The sequence below is a fragment of the Pavona decussata genome, unplaced genomic scaffold, assembly GCF_977016875.1.
Source record: "Pavona decussata unplaced genomic scaffold, jaPavDecu1.1 SCAFFOLD_390, whole genome shotgun sequence".
NCBI lineage: Eukaryota > Metazoa > Cnidaria > Anthozoa > Scleractinia > Agariciidae > Pavona > Pavona decussata.
The window spans coordinates 733,710-751,165 of NW_028145762.1; the positions used below are offsets into that span (position 1 = coordinate 733,710).

The window sequence follows — 17,456 nt, forward strand, 5'->3', positions numbered from 1 at the left end:
TCCACTCTAGAAAATGGCAGCTAAAAACAGTGCCAGTATCCCGTAATACAGTTGGATATCTCTGCGATAAGCCAAAACGTGAGCAGCTGGTCACTTATGAACGGTGTTTTGAAAAAGATGGTGGTTCGATTGAGAACAAGAAATTCGACATAATACAAGCAATGAAATGTTCGGTTACAACAAGTCGCAAAAAATGTTTTGTTTTAGAGCGAAAACAGCTGTTTCATGGACAGGCGGTCGTTTGAGAGAGGTGGTGGCCGTTGACAGGTGGTCGCACAGAGAAGTTCGACTGCTCGACTACTCCGAATGCACCCAGTCGAAGCCAACACTTAACGTGTTACATTCAAACAGTGACAACCAACAACACTTTTGTTCTTCTTTTGACCTTTTCATGTGGAAGTATTTTGTTCAAGTCTCCAATTTCCTCTCGCACCTTTTTACGGAACCAACGCACCTCCTTCACCGTCAAGAATACTGGTGCTCAGGTGACGAAAGTTCAGGTCAGTAGCCAGTTTGTAGCGCATGCGTACATCACTATCTCAAGAGTCTTTTTATGTTGGCCGCCGCTTGGGACGAGCGCGAATTTTCATTCTTGTACCTGAAGAAATAAACACGCTGAAATAAATAATTGCAAAGTAACCGTTTCTTTGTAGTACAAAGTCGTATTTCATTGTAGCATAAAAACGCCTACTGTTGACGACTTTCTCGCTCCGAGAAAGTCACGATGCACCTCGGTTATCTTACATACATACTTTATTGTTACCTCCCCAATGGGGCTTTTCAGGAACAATTATTTAAATACTTAAGTTACTAATAACTACACAATTAAAATTAATCAAATTTAAAAAAAACAATTACAACATTATCTAAACTTACTAATCGAGAAAAATACTAAAAATAAATGAAGTTCAGGAAGTATTTACAAAATTGTCTAAAAGCTTATTCTTTAAGGTACGTTTAAAAACTTGAACAGAACGGCTTGATTTAAAAAGGGGGTCTAAATTGTTCCAAAGTCCAACAGTTCTATAATAAAATGTTCTTTGACCTGAGGCTGTTTTAAAAAGAGGTACATTAAGCTTTTGGCCACTCCTAGTTGTACGCTTGGTAACTTGCTCGCGGGTAATAAATTGGGACGTCAGATATTCGGGGGCGTGTCCGGAAATGCATTTAAAAGCCATGGTAGCCTGGCGGTAGTATAGTTCGTCCTTAACGGGTAACCAAGACAAATTTTTCAAGTGGGGAGTTACATGATCGTACTTTCTCGCGCCACTAACGATTCGACAAGCGAAGTTCTGCACAGCCTGCAATTTCCGTATATTTTTCTCTGTGGTATTTGCCCAGACGTTCGAGCAGTAGTACAACTTACTGAAAACTAAGGCGTTTATCACGGTTAACAACGACGTTCTGTCAAGACAGTGTTTGACACGATTAATTTGCGCAAGGCGTGCGATACATTCCGATACTGTGGTCTTAATATGATCATCAAAAGTTAAGTTCGAATCCAAAATCACGCCGAGATCTTTGGCTGATTGTACAGGGAAGATGTCCTTTCCCAACAAAGACAAACGAAACTCATGGAGCTTCGAAGTCATCTGTCGGCTCCCGAAAACAATTAATTTCGTCTTGTCTGGATTTAGTAATAGCCGATTTCTGAAGCACCAGTTGCGCACCCCGAGGAGGTCTTCGTTCATCTCCTCAACAATCCGTTGGGTGTCTTGTGAATGAAAAGAAACAAACAATTTTGTATCGTCTACGTAGCATTCAGTAGAGCAATTCCGTGGAGCTTCTGGTAGATCATTAACGTATATACTAAATAATAAGGGGCCCAGGATGCTGCCCTGAGGTACTCCATATTCAATCGGTATTGGATTGGAAACAGTGGAGTGAATTCGTACAACTTGATATCTATTTGTGAGATAGCTGTTAAACCATTGTAGCACACTAGTTGAAGCACCAACGTCTTGTAGTTTTCGTAACAGTATTTGGTGGTCGACACTATCAAACGCTTTGCTCATATCTAGGAGAACACAGGCAGTTAATTTCTTATGATCTATTCCTTTAAGAAATGCATCAGTCGTGCGAAGTAATGATGTTTCAGTAGAGTGCCATTTTTTGCTTCCGTTTTGTTTTGTCGTCAGCCTCTTCTTCGTTGTCAAATAGGTGACAAACTGATTATAAGCGACTCTCTCACAGACCTTTGACAACACAGGTAGTAGCGAAATTGGTCTATTATTGTTAGGAAGTTCGTGATTGCCTTGTTTGGGAATAGGTGTGATTTCGGCTGTTTTCCAGATCCCTGGGAATGTTGAAGATGAAAGAGAAGCATTGATGATTGATGTAACAAAAGGGAGTATAATCGGCAGGCAGTCTTTGATGACTCGAGTTGGCACTTTATCAATCCCAGGAGCCTTATTAGAAGGCATTGCATTTATAATGTCCTCGACTTGTTTACATTCAACAGAATGAAATGTAAATTGCTCAGATGTCGGAAAACTTCTAGGAGTAAAGATACTGTTATTCAAGTCGAAGTTGTTCTCTTCAGCCAAAGATTCTATTTTGGAATTGGTTGATTTTCCAACTGACGCAAAAAAATTATTGAAAGTATCCGCCACGATCTTGTCCTCTTTGCTGTAAACTTTAGGGGAGACTGATCTTTTAGGGATGCAGAGTCGGATTGCCTTCCAAATACAATTTGTGTTCCGTGGGTTGTTTTGGATCTGATGTTTAATGAATTCGCTCTCCGCTGCTCTGATTGACTTCCTGACTTGGTGTTTAAGGTTTTTATAGGTAGACCAGGCATGTGGATCATTAGTTCTACGAGCTGTTTTGCGCCAGACATTCCTAGATTTCATAAGTTCACGTATCTCCTCCGTTATGCAGGGATTTGGTTTTCCACGAACTTTAATTGATCTAATCGGAGCGTGATGATCGAGAATTTCATTGAACAACAGGTCAAATGCGTGTAATTTGTCATTAACGTCGTCAAATACTTCCACAACAGACCAGGGTGCACTGGACATATCAAACTGAAAAGCTTCTGGATTGTAGTTCTTTAAACTCCTAGTTGTAATATATGTGGTCTTAGGTCGAGATACCTTCAGATGTAGGACGGCAAAAACCATGTCATGGTCACTAATCGAGCTGTCCATGACACCAGCCTTGACAACTTGTTTGGTTTGCGAAGCGAGAATAACATCTAAAAGAGACCGCGACGATTCGGTCACTCTAGTAGGAGCAGCAATTAATTGCGATAAATTAAACGACTCGTAAAAACTGGTCAAAGATTTCGATTCTCTACATTCGGTGCTGAGAAGATTACAGTTTAAGTCCCCCATTATGTACACAGGCTTGTCCAGTGATAACGCATAAATCACTGAAAGTTGTTGTTAAATCGTTCTCCCAACAGGTTAGCGGTGTATCCGGAGGTCTATAAACAGTGCAAATAATAATTGACTTTAAATTCCTGACCTGTATTTTCAACCAAAGCTGATGAAAACCGGTGGTTGAAATGTCAGAGATATCACCCATTAGTTCTGTACGATAGGTATTCAAGACATATGCACAGATCCCGCCGCCAGTCTTGTTGCTTCGATCGACCCTGTAGATGTTATAACCAGGCACTTCAATCTCCAAATCTGAAACAGTGGCATCTAGCCAAGATTCAGATATAGTAAACACGTCGAATTTGTTTGATAAAATAGTCTCTTTAACAAGCAGAAAGTGATCCCGGCTTTTCAGCGAGCGAACATTAAGGTGAGCAATCTTTACGTTGTTGATGTTTCTGGTATTTGCCTTCATCGAGCAGTTAAAGCGGGAACCATTCGGACCAGGATTGAGTTCTATGTCGAAGATCAGCTTGAGTAGCGGTCGAAAAGTCAATGTAGAGTTACAATACAATGCAGATGCACGCTGTGTTCTTCTAACCTTTGCTATCACAAGCAAGCGTTTGGTCCGCCATATTGTTGTTGATTGTCGGATGAAATAGGAATTGGACTTAAAGCTGTTCTTCTCCAGCGAAATTCCAAAAAAATCAGTGGTAGATGAAGGACAGCTTGTAGTGCTATGAACTGGTAATAGAGAGACGTTAATTGTAGCAGTAACAAGGAAGAATATTGCCCAGATGAAGAGAACACGTTTTGGAGTGGCCATGCTAATTGCACATATTCATAACTTCAGTGAATTCCTTTAGGAAGTAATTGATAGGCAAGGATCCTGCGTGACCTCAAAAGACCTACTGTCACCGAAACCTGCGACAAAATTCATGAAATGCTCGAACATTCTCTGGCATGGCCCAAAACAAAACAACACCACAGCACAGCACAGCAGAGCAACAACGCCTAACACAACATAAACGAAAACATTTATTTACGACAATAGATCTAAAAATCACTCTTTCAACATCTTGATTTCTACAAAATTTACTTCACTCACTTGTTAGCGACATCAACAAAAAGATTGTTGGTGACTGGCATGGTGGACCGCATATCCTGAAGATAGTTGAAATTGCCTTTCACAATCACTTGATGATACACCCCGTCTACCCATATGGAAATGTCACGCTTCTTCTTATATGCTTCAGCAACCAAAAGAGACTGGAGGAAGTACAAACAGCCGACAGTGAGTACTAAGATGATTCGTCCTATAAATAACCACCAGTATCCATTGCAAGCGAAGGCTATTCTCACCAAAAGGTTCAATATCTAAACTTCCAATTGGTCAGACCGTTTACCTCGTACCTGCGTAGGCCCGGATATCAATATGAGCAAAGTAAGTCAGCTCTCGAAGATACCTATGAAAGAAGTTAGTAAAGTAAGAGATTCTCTCACCTGGAAGAACTGACTGTGATTAGCAAGGAACTTCTTCAGAGAATGTTTATCCAGGTTGACTACTGTGACGCCAGAGGACAGAACCTGGATTTGAAGATGGACTAAGCTAGCATTCCTCAGGCAAGCTTGTGAGTGACGCCAGCTGAATTCTCCTACAGAAAAAAAAATTAAGCAAAATAAAAAAAAAATAAATAAATAAATAAAAAAAAAAACAGAATGATAACCGCACGTCCTCTAAAATTACCTTTTGGCGTCATCACCCATTTTGAACCACTTCGATACAATGCAAAGACCTACTCAAGGTCACAAATAATACGCTATGAACATGAAAAATAGTTGGTGTTATTGTTAGAACCCCTGTGTACCATCTGCTTGTTAAGATGAGTGATGGTTACTGAATCCATTTGTATGTCTCATACCGGTGTGCGGATCTTGGCCCGACCATTGAGTTAATGCCACTGCATAAATGTCTTTTAGGCTCGCAGGCATGGCTCCCTTTTGCCTAACAGATACAGCTTTTCACGGTTATTAAACATTACCGTTCGGATACTTGAGATGCATACCGTGTCTGAGACGAACCTGAAAGAACTGAATACCCCTCTCGTAGTTCGTCTTGCATAAGACGAACACAAGACGGATAATGCGTCCAGAGGAGCTATCTTTGTGAACACCTCTTCAAGACGCACAACTAAAGAGAACGTAAGCAATAGTTAATTCACATTATAATAGTTCAGTTTAATGTCTTATTGTGTTGACCAAAAAAACACTTGAAGTCTTCATTTCTTTATTTGCATAACTTGGTTTTGTATGTATGTTGTGGCTTTCTAACGAGTCTTTTGTTTTTGACTGGTTAATCTTATTTGCTTTAGTTGGTCTTGAAGCGACGTTCTGGTTGAGCGTTTTATTTTTAGCAGATTAGCTAATGGTATTTTTTTATACAAATAAACAGCAATAATAATAAACGGTAATTATAAACGATAAGTACAATCAATAACGGTGTTACATTAATAGAAGTAAAAAAAATTGGACAATAGAAATAATTTACAGCACTAATTGCTTGAAACGAAAAATTACAATAAAAAAATATACCAGTTGCACGCCTGTTGGCAAGAGCGCTCAATAGTAGGACTAGAGGGTTAAGAGTAACTGTCTGTAAAATAAACCAAAGAAATCCCGGACACAGCTCAAAATTCGATTCGCTCATACTTTGTACATTGATAGGCCCTAGTACCCCACTCATAAAAAGGACATCCAACATTTTTCGTCAACAAAACCTCAAAAAATGTCAACATTCATTACGCTACTAAATCAAATACCTGGGGTACGCAAAGAATCTCAACGAAATACCTCCTGGGGGTACAACTTATGATAGCTTTCAGTTTCTACCACTTCAATTTCTTGGGATCTTTCGTACTTTAAGAAATAAAACATTTCTAAACTGAGCAAATTTTCACTATCGGCCATTTGAAATGAACAACAAGCACACTTGAATTGTTTAAACTTCCATTGTTTTGTTAAAATAAGCCGCTAGAAACATCTATTTGTACCAACTATCAACTGTAAACCCCCTTTCTGTTCTTTTTGTGAATTGAAATCATAACCTAAAGTGTACCAAATTAACATAACGAAACAGCGTGCAAAGTTTCTACATTGTTGCCGTGACTCACCTCATTCCTGTCACTGACCTCAAACAAGCTTGATTTCTTTGCCGTTGTTTTCTTAGTTCTCTTTTTTATCTTACGTTCCCCACTATGCAAGTCAAGCTATGCACCACTTTCACCGCGAGCTCAGCCATTCCAACCAGAAGTTTGTGTAGTTCGAATACTGTTTCACAAAAATTCACGTGATCAACACGGAACGTCACTTTGCGTCACTCTCACGCAACTTCCAATACACCTTTTTTGGCAAAACTCGCTTACGCGAACCCTGAAACTGGAGAAGGTCAAAACTGGCAAACATTTTTTAGAACTTAAGCTACATCCACATCCCACATTCGCCACCGACCAAAAGTGAGAAAGTGCAGCTTTCGGTTTACAACCGCATTTCGGAAACATGAAAGAAAACTGTCGGCTCCAAAAGGTTGCTCATTTCAGTAAATATTCTAATAACTTATTAAACTGAGAACCGGGTTAACTGGCTTTGCTTCAAATTTGATATAATGACGCCATTTATCCTTTCATGATATTTGTTTTTATTCCACTTCGAGCTTCGTTTTTGACTGATTTGCTTACTTCACTTTGCAAAAGACTCCTTACCGACGCACGTATTCAAACAATACTTAGGGACCGATCGTTTTTTTAAACGAGCTCTTTTTTTTTGGAGGGGGGGGGGGGGGGTAATTTTTTACCTTGTTTTAAAAGTGAGGGGGGTAAAATTTTAAGACATACAAAAGGTACCAACGAAATGTATTTAGCAATTATTGAAATAATGGCAAGCTAAAACAAAACAATTTTTACAAAAAATTATATACAGTATATATATTGAAATAAATACTCATTTCTATGAGAACTAGCCACTGATGAAATGGCACGGAGTGAAAAATAGAGACCCTGGGAACGAGTTTGCTGGTGGACAGGACAATATTCAACGTCAGCGGTCACTCCCCAAATTCGTACCAAGCGAACATGGCTCTGTACAAGATTTGGAGTTTGAATAGGAGTATAAGGAAAGCAGTTAAAGCAAGTTCATTTGATGAATTCGTTAAATCTGGTCAGTAACCCAGTTTTAATACAGATAGTTGTTTTCTAAAATCTGGTTTTAATTGTCGCTATTGCACATTAAACCCATAAAACAGCCAAAGCCAAATTCGACATCCACGATGACGTGGTTGTAATCCCTAGTCCAAGAGAGCAAGTGGAGCATGTTCAAAGGCAAAGCGGAACACCAGATGGAGGTAAAATATTTCGTGACCTTCCAACTTTAATATGATGATTTTAACAGTTTCATTGTTCGCAAAATGCGAGCGATTTTTGTAGCTTGTTCGCGAGCCGAAACTGAACATCTTGGTCATTGGATGTACATATCATAAAACAAGTGAATTTTTGTTTAATTATGCTAGTTATTAGTTATTATATATTATTTCATCACACTGATATATTTATACCTATCAAAAGTGTATTCAGTTCTTCACTGAATACTAAATTATAGTTTTGTACGTACTTTCTTCGCCAAAAACTACTGCTGACTTTGACTTGTTTAGCTGGTGGAAGGAGACTAAAACGTAATGTTTGCACCCTGACTGAAGCTAAAAGTAGTATTTATTTATATCATTACCTTTTAGCATGTTTATATTAAAAAAATGCTTATTCTATTGAAATCATACACAGAAGAAATGCCACAAGCAGTTCTGAGAAAGATTGGCAGGATGTTGATCTTGGGTGACTTCCACATGGAGGAACCCATCGTGGCATCTAGTTTTTTAACAATGACTTAAAAGAATTTGCTAAACCACTGATTCCAAGCAAAACTGTTTTCTGCAAGTATTTTACGCAGGACAAAGCTAGCCAATGGGACTTATTAAAAAGAAAGGAAAAAATTGAAAATAGTTATTGTTTTCTCAAATCAGAAAACATGGTAGGAATTGCCAACCGGCTGGACGAAGGATACATCCCTTGCCCTAATGATGGAAACGTTTTAGCTGGTGTGGCTGCCAAAATACATAGTTTGATAATGACGTACAAAACCTAATTTCTGAAATTAAGGCACACGATCATCATTGTTTGAGACAAATGGGATAAATCTGAAACACAAGTGGCAAATGTTCCACCACATGGTAGACTGGATGAGTCACTGCAGGATATGAGGAATGAAATGACTTCATTACTATCAAAAGCCGAAGAAGCGGCTAAGAAGTTTACTGCGGTTTGTAAAACCAGACGTGGATATAAGCAAAGTAGTGCTGCTAAGAAAAGAAAAAATGATAAAAAGAATGAAAATAGGAAAACGCAGATATTTCAAAAGAACGTACAGCTCATTGTCAATTATCTTCTCACTGAAGAGGGGCAAAAAATGTATAAACAAGGGGAAGTTATTTATGACAGTGATCTAAACGTAGATAGAGAAGTTCCCTTATCTATCACAGCGTCTAGAGTACAACACCTTGCCCATTTACTACATACTGGCAAATTTAGCCAGGTGTAAAATAGTGGACCTTGTTTCAAGCCGTTTAACTACACAACCGCTAAGTAAAATGGATGATTACCAGAAAGCAAATCAAAACAGCTCCGACAGCATCAGTGACACAGAGACTGACATAACAGAAGAGGGCTTGTGAAATCCTGAAGTAGAAACTTACTTTCACTGTTCATGTATTTTGTCTACTTCATCACGTTGTGTTTAATATTTGATAAAGTAAATTGAATGAAAACTTGCATTTATAAATTTGGTAATACCAAAGTGCAAATAAAGTCTACAGCTGGATCGTTCTTGTATGTTTCTGTTTCTTCCTCAGATATACACCACAGCATTCCACACTGGATTGAAAGTATCATCACGTAGAAATACATAAAGGGCAGATAAATTCTAAATCAGGGTTACCCTTGTACGTTTTCATTTCCTCCTCTGACATCCTTAGACATTCTCCATGGCACCAGTCGTCGCATTTATCGCAGCAAAACGTTCATTATCAGGCTGCCTACAAAGACAAAACAATTAAAGATCTTCATCTTTTTCTGATGTACCCCATTCGTTGAGTACGACGTCATCTTCGTCTTCTGAATCTTCAACCTGATCCAACATCCTTTCTTCCCTTACAATGGAAAATGCTGCCATGATGGCAATGTGAGCTTGCACAAGCGACACCTTGTCCTTTTTCTTCATTTTATGAGCTCTTTCTGAGAGACTCTGGTGGTCAATGTACTTGTCTAGCTCAAGAACTCTAAGAGACGACATCTTCTTGCTTTCGTACAAATCTTCTTAGTTGTAATCCTCCTATTTTTTTTCTGCTCGTGATTCTTTTATTTGTCATTTCTTCTCTCTGCCGTTTCTGTTTCATCAACTCCAAATGTTCTTGATGGAGTACATAGTTTCGAACATGATATTCCGGGACTATGTACTTTGTAGAGAAGTCTTTGATGCCGTCTTCATCTGAAGATGATATGGCATTTCGGTTAAAGAGCTTTTTAAGCTGTGCACGCGGTTGAAAGTCATTAACTCAATATCTCAATATCTGTTATACGTCTTCTGGCTGTGTCTGCATCAATATCGTATTCAGAGTCCATACTTTTTAAAAGCATTGGCAGAGTATCTCTGTCATTAACTAATTATCTCGAGCGTTGCCTGTGTGGTCTTGAATAGGAGTGCTACGGGCCGGTAAGTAATGAAATCCGGTCATTTCGTAATCTGAGTACAGCCTAGGGACGCATCCAGTCCTAGGGCCATTCCACTCTCTACAAAAATCACACAGTTCTCCTTTGTCGTCACATGCCCCCTTTACATACTCTAAGTAATGCTCCCCCCTCTTGAAATGTAGTTCGCAGAATCTCTCGATCTGGCTGTAATATCCATTACCAGGTAAATTCAGTTTACCAGATCCGGATTTGGTTGAAATGTATTTCTCCATATAGTCCCGATCCCACAGGAATTGCTCACTTTCATGCAGAGTAACACGGCAAGATGTAAAGCCACTTGGAGCAGACTCTCCATCTACTCGCTCGGCTAGGTCCACAGCAGCTCGCCATGCGTTTTTCTTCATTCTTTCCTCCTCTAGCTGCTCATATTCCTGAAGGGACAGGGCTTCGATTTCATCTCTGCTCATTCCTTCAAAACGTTTATGATATTCCCATTGAAGAGTCTCGCCAGTAACGAGCGCATCACCAATTGACGCGTTTGTGCGTTCCGCCTCGTTTTGACCGCTATTGCCTCTTGCCCTGTGTACGGGAACAATTTTATCAAGACCATGAATGAGTACTGTCTGCGATTCTATATTGGACAGCGCCATTGTTGCATCCAGCACCAGGTCCTGCATCCGTGAGTTCTAATACTCGCGGTTTCACTTTTGGCAAATGCAAGTCATTCAATACTGTCAGAATTTCTTCACATTTCTTTATTACAACTTTGTATTCCTCCCAAAGCTCTGTTCCAGTAGTATTTGCACTTGTGGACATGCAAGTTGTTCATGGAGGAAACAGTTGATTGAACGAGCCCTTGAATTCTGCTGCAATGTTGGACTTCTGTCTCTGACATTTTGGTAATGTTGCATTTATCTGCGGCTCGTTCAAGGTACTCAGAAGTGTGGACTATACGTTTCTTTTCGTAATTTCGAAATGGACATTTTGCATCTGCACTAATTGCCAGTACGTCTTTTTGAGTACAGTGTTTCACTTTGTCTTTTATCCTTGTACAGAAACTTCGAAAGGGAATAGAACCAGAGGAACCAGAATTTATTTATTTATTTATTTATTTATTTATTTATTTATTTATATACATTATTTAAACAGAAATTCCAATTCAGCGTAGCTGGTTTAAATGGAGATCTGTATAAAATAATAACAATAAATAATCAAATATAGAAATGAAAGCAAAAAATCATTCAAAGAGTTCGTGAAGGTGAGAAATTAACTAAGGTGATTTAGATGTTTCTTGACTCTCAGTTTAAAACTAGTGAGAGACTGATCATGACGTAAGTTACGAGGAAGAGTGTTCCAGGATTTGGTGGCATTGTACTTAAAAGATGTTTGAAATTTAGTAGTCTTGGCAAGAGGCAGGCGAATAAGGTCTTTGTTCCTAGTGTTGTAATTATGGATCTGCTCAGAGGAGTGGAAGTCATCTAGCAGATAAGCTGGGGCCAAGCCATTGATACACTTATAGACCTGTATGCACTTTTGGTATTCTCTGCGGCATTGAAGGGATGGCCACTTCAATGTTTGCTGTATATCGGTATCAGTAGCCTTGCGACCCGCAATTATTCCCGCAGAATCTGACACTTCGTATAAATCTGGCATGCTCGCTCGAGGTCTAAGTCCTCTGACGACCACACTGTTCCACTACTCCCTACTTGAGCCTTAGGTCGCATGAACACAAAGTTTTCATCCTCGCTCATTACATACGCTTCTTTGTCGCCAACTGCGCTGGGTTCTTATAGTAAAAATGCGGTGAGTTGAAGGCGTAACATAAACCTTCTTTTTTACCCAGTCATATAGGAAGTTTTCTTGCCATTTCCGAATCACTGGGCTGATAAATCGCTCCTCGTTTAACGTCACGCAAGCCCACTGATGTTCCAGGACGAACATAGGCCTTGTCGTCAATCCTCTTAATCAATCCGTATTTTCTGTCTTCGTCCTTATAGCAGTAATCTTCTACTGCATTTCTTACGTGTGCGCGTTGATGATGTGTCAACTCTGTCTCGCTGTCCTCTGTCTTGGGTGGCTTTTTGCAACAAAAGAGAGATTGTCCTAAGTGCCGCTTGGCTTGGATACTGGACGTGCGCTTTGGTTTTCCACGAGCCAGCACAGTCGACACAGCTTTAAGGGGCCTCTTACCTTTGGTTGCTTTCCTGTGGTTGACAATTCTGAGCATATCTTTTGCCTTTACTCTGAGGTGCATATACAAGAAGGTGTCATGTTGTCTTCCATGGCATGTCGACATTTCTTCTATTGCCTTTAACAAGTACCGCTCCTCATCTTCTTCAATTTCCTTTTTTTTTTTTTTGGTTTTCAAGTTTTCTTCTCTTAACACGATGTTCTTCCAGCAATAATCCAGCACGCCTTTTAGCAGCTCTTCTTACTTTTTCAACAGCAGCTGTATCTCCCTTCTCAAGTAGATTTTCAATTTCACCAAGCCTCTCTTCAAATGGTTCTCTTGACTCTTCCAAATCTTTGACTCTCTTTTCTGGCCAGACATTTCGGTTTTTAGCAAGTGTGCTGTTTACCTCCCTTATTTGACTTTGAATTTGTTCTTTCTTTTTCAGGAGGTCCGGGAGGTGGAGACGAACAAGGTCTTTTCCCGCTGCCAAAGCATTGTCGCATTCCTTTGCTATTTCAGTAATATCTGTTATACGTCTTCTGGCTGTGTCTGCATCAATATCGTATTCAGAGTCCATACTTTTTAAAAGCATTGCCAGAGTATCTCTGTCAATAAGGTGATTGGAACTCTTCTCATCAATCATAGAGTTGGTAAAATCGACTAGAATCTTCTCCATATCGCTACTATTCTACTACTAGACAAGCAAACCGTGTATTCCATCAAGCAGTTTATCTCTGAAGGCTTGTTATCTGGGAAAAACAAATGACTAAAAGGCAAATAGAGATGGTAGGCTTCTTCAAAATCTATATATCCACATCCATACATCAAATGCTCCTGTACTGCTCTCAAACCCCTAGCTGCGTTGACCTTCTGTGTACCTTCTTCTAAACATCGTTATTATCAAGACATTGAAGAGATGATGTAAGGTACGTTCCCTTACTTGAATTTCGCCTAACTTCTGATCGTTTCTCTTGCCAGTTCAAATTCAGAGAGCTAGCGACCTCCGCCCATATTTTGGTAGCCGCAATATTGAATACGGTGTAACCAAGTGTTGAGCCCAGGACATTCTCAACAATTCAGACACCAGGCCAACCATGGGTGAGGGGGAGGGAGGTAAAATTTTTAAACTGTCATTGCAGGGGGGGGGGGGGGGGGGTAAAACTTTTGTTTGAAAGTTTTTGGGGGGGGCAAAGTTTTCATACACTCGATTTTTTAGAAAACCAGCATATCGGAAAGCCGTGAGACCAATCATTTTTCATTTGCGTGAAATAATGACTTAAATAGATTTTTTCCTCTAGTGTCACGAATCGAAAATTATAACATTTACGTTGAGATTATTTTCAGACAATTTTTGTACAATCTAACTGCTGAATCTTGAGGATTCTTCTGGATCCGGATTCCGGTTTTCTGTTCCGGACTCCGGATTCCGGATTCCGGATTCTGGCTTTTAGTGCTGCCCCTTAGTTTTCAAAATGGCGTCCGTCGGCAAATTTGTCAAATTAGCAAACTTCAACGAAGTCGTATCACATAACTAACCTACATCCCAAAAAAATGCCAGTATAACTTTTGACATCTATCCTTTATTTGTATCTGCAGTATAGTTTGAGGTCCTAGTTCGGCGTACCGACATGAGTTTTAGGAAGTTATTTTAAGGTACCCCAAAACTATTTAGAAAGAGTATCGAAGGTGGCTTTAAGAAAAAACCTCATGGCCGTTGTTCAGGACGAAAAGTAACTGCTTTTCTTATCACTTCTGAATTTTCTAGAGACCAAACTATAAAGTTCCAGCAACGGAAGATTTACAGTGTACTTTTAACGAACACTAGAGCGCTATGAACCGTTGTAAAATTTCGATCCAAATTAGCCTCAAAACCAACCCAAAGGTTTTTATTTAATTACTCTTAAAGAAACGAATTTTAAAACAAATAAACCCAGTTTTGTTTAGTTTGCGTCAAAGGCCTATCTATAGAAAAAGTATGAGCGAAATCGAATTTTGAGCTGTGTCCGCGATTTGACTTTTACATTTGATGCTTAGGGACATTTACTCTTAATAATCGAGTTGTTCAAAACTATGGATTCGATTTGGAATTTTATTACTATTTAGTTTCGTACCGCACAACATGTGCGGCACTCTTCAGATAAAATAGCCAAACTGCTAAAATACCGTTACAACGTACGCTGATATATGCGCGCGCGTCAGAATTTGAATTCGATCAGATGCTACTGCGTGGCAACGGGTGATTTAAATTTGCTTAGGAGAAATTTGTCCCAATGCCTACATGAAGTTACCAGTTCATTGCGCTTGTTCAGGGTCGCAAGGTCTGATCTACAAATAATGAAATACTTCTACCACAAGCACAGATTACAACAGTTCGAAGCGGGGTTAAAAGGCGCAGCTTGCTTCAAAATCTTCCAAGTTATATTAAAACCTAACCCGGCGTCTTTTAAATGCCAAACGTGTTTACTGAGTTCTGTACTGAGAAGGGATGGCGCAGTGATGAGAGCACTCGCCTCCCACCAATTGACACGGGTTCGATTCCCGGTCTCGGCGTCATATGTGGGTTGAGTTTGTTGTTGGTACTCGTCCCTGCTCCGAGGGTTTTTCTCTGGGTACTCCGGTTTTCCTCCCTCCACAAAAACCAACATTTCCAAATTCCAATTCGACCTGGAAACAGTGGAAAGAAAAGCCACTCCGTGGATTCCACTGAAATTCCTATTTATTTATTCATTTATTTACTTGTTCGCGTCTCGGAATGATGACATATGATTCGCGAATCTCGTTTTAAAAGAGGTCACAGTAAGTCCTACGTACGATTGGGCCGGCCTGTTGTCTTAGGTGGTAACTATTCCCTGGTAAACCACGGATGGTTTAAGGCAATTCCAGGCCATAGAGCAGTGATCTGGTTGCCGGCAGTTGCATGCTCGAGACGGGATGTTCGTGTTTCGAAGGATGGATTTATTATGCCCATCAATTTTCTGGCCTTCAGTGAGACGACTCTTGAAGGTGTCCATACAGTTTGTCGTTCAGTGGACGTCTCTTAAATGTGTCCATAGAGTTTATGGCCCTAAGCGAGACGTCTGTTGAAGGTGTCCATACAGTTTATGGCCTTTAGTGAGACGTGTCTTGAAGGTGTCCAAACAGTTTTTATCCTTCAGTGAGACGTCTCTTAAAGATGTCCATACAGTTTATGTCCTTCAGTGAGACGACTCTTGAAGGTGTCCATAGGGTTTATGTCCCTCAGTGAGACGTCTATTGAAGGTGTCTTCACAGTTTATGGCCTCTAGTGGGACGTCTCTTGAAGGTGTCCAAACAGTTTTTATCCCTCAGTGAGACGACTCTTGAAATTGTCCATACAGTTTATGACCTTGAGTGAGACGACTCTTGAAGGTGTCAATACAGTTTATGTCCTTTAGTGAGACGTCTTTTGAAGGTGTGCATACAGTTTATGGTCTTGAGTGGGACGTCTCTTGAAGGTGTCCATACAGTTTATGGCCTTCAGTGAGACGTCCCTTGAAGGTGTGCATACAGTTTATGGTCTTGAGTGGGACGACTCTTGAAAGTGTCCATACCATATGGACATACCATACCATATGGACAAAAATATGTAAAACCATCGAATAAGAGATTTATTGTTCCGCTACGAAAAGATTTTCAATTGTTATTTGGGTTTCTCTTTTGTGGTAAGGGCGTTGAAATACAGCTAGCATTATCTGTCAATCAAGCTGTCTATCAGTATATGGCGCATGCGAATGACGTAAACACAGACAGCCAGTGAAATGTCGTTGCCCGTTATGGCTCTGTTGTAAACCGGTCAAACCAAGGCACTACAATGTATTATGGTCTTGTATTTTGCGCGTTCTCTTGACCTAATTTTTTGAAAGGACATAATAGTGGAATAATGAAATGCCAGAACTTTCTGTTGCTTGTGATGCCATTCATGCATCTTGAACTCACAAAAGTTTTCAAAATCTTCTAAACCAATCAAAATGTGAGTTTTACTCTAGTCATTGTATGACATCAGTTATATCTGAGCCCCCTAGCTATGCTCAAAAGTCCTTGTGAAAACCTGCCTTTAGGGACTGTCCGGTTGCTTGACTACAGGAGCAAATATATTTAATTTACCGGTATTTGGTTTGATCAATCGAGTTCATAAGGTAAATGGGGAAACGTAAAAAGATACAAGCGTTGCCACTTCGAGCGTTAGCCTTCACATTCTTTAGGGTGAATGCTATTATAGGGGCCTTCAAATCAGGGTACGAGTGCGACTTTCAAATTTCAAATTATAATATAGTCACATCCCCAGAACTCAGTTTCCTTCCCACTGTTTGGCAGCAGATAAGGAGACCTTAGAAACAAGATTGGTTTGACAAGTGGTTATCTAAACCACGCTAACTAGATTAGAAAAGTCGTACTCGTTCCCTAACAAATTATGATGACTGTAAATGTTCTTTCAGACTAGCCCAAAAAATTAAAACTCGTACGAAGATTAAGTCTTATCGACAAGTTAAAATGGACTTCATTCTAATTAAAACTTTACTCTGTCCGCGAAAATTGATAACTGCACAAACCAGGGCAGGCTTCGCTGTGCATTAGAATTAAGCCTAAACAGCTAGATAAGGCAAATATTTTAGTAACGAAGGAATTTAATTGTATTCAGCGGCATAACAACGTAAGATCGATCACCAAAAGACTGTCGAGTTATTTCTGATATTTCACATCCGTCTAGTCAGTACGGTATCGCTGTAGAAAAACCAAACACAGAATACCCGTGTTTACAGTGAAAACAAGATCAGTTGTCGTGAAAACCAACGCGCTCATGGCTGCGGATTTGGAGCTCAGTAGCTGCAAAAAATTTTACAATCCAACATCACGTGCTATCTCTTACCTTTTGATGCGGTCCTCGTAAGTCAATTGTGATAGATACTTTATCTATAGATGCTGGGGATTGCCACCATGTTGAAGGATCCCCATTTACCATTTTCGAGTCCTTATGCGAAAAGGTCGTATTTGAGGCAGGTGGACAGCGTCCCACCTCTTAGTGGTTTATGACGTTCCACAACGCTGTAATACTCTTCCGCAGGAGAGCCTCAAGTTGCATTTGCTCTAACAGATTTATACAAAGCCACATTTGCGGCCTGAGTTAACAAGACAACATGGCTAGCTGCAAAT

At 39.9% G+C, this 17,456-nt stretch overlaps 1 long non-coding RNA gene across 1 annotated transcript; it reads right to left on the reverse strand.

Moving 5' to 3' along the window:
* Positions 1-246: 246 nt before the first annotated feature.
* Positions 247-5,152, reverse strand: LOC146451397 (uncharacterized). Its single transcript, XR_014860046.1, has 3 exons — positions 4,827-5,152; positions 4,432-4,592; positions 247-598 (listed from the first exon to the last, which is right to left on the reverse strand). It is a non-coding gene; the product is annotated as an uncharacterized LOC146451397 (long non-coding RNA).
* Positions 5,153-17,456: the final 12,304 nt, after the last annotated feature.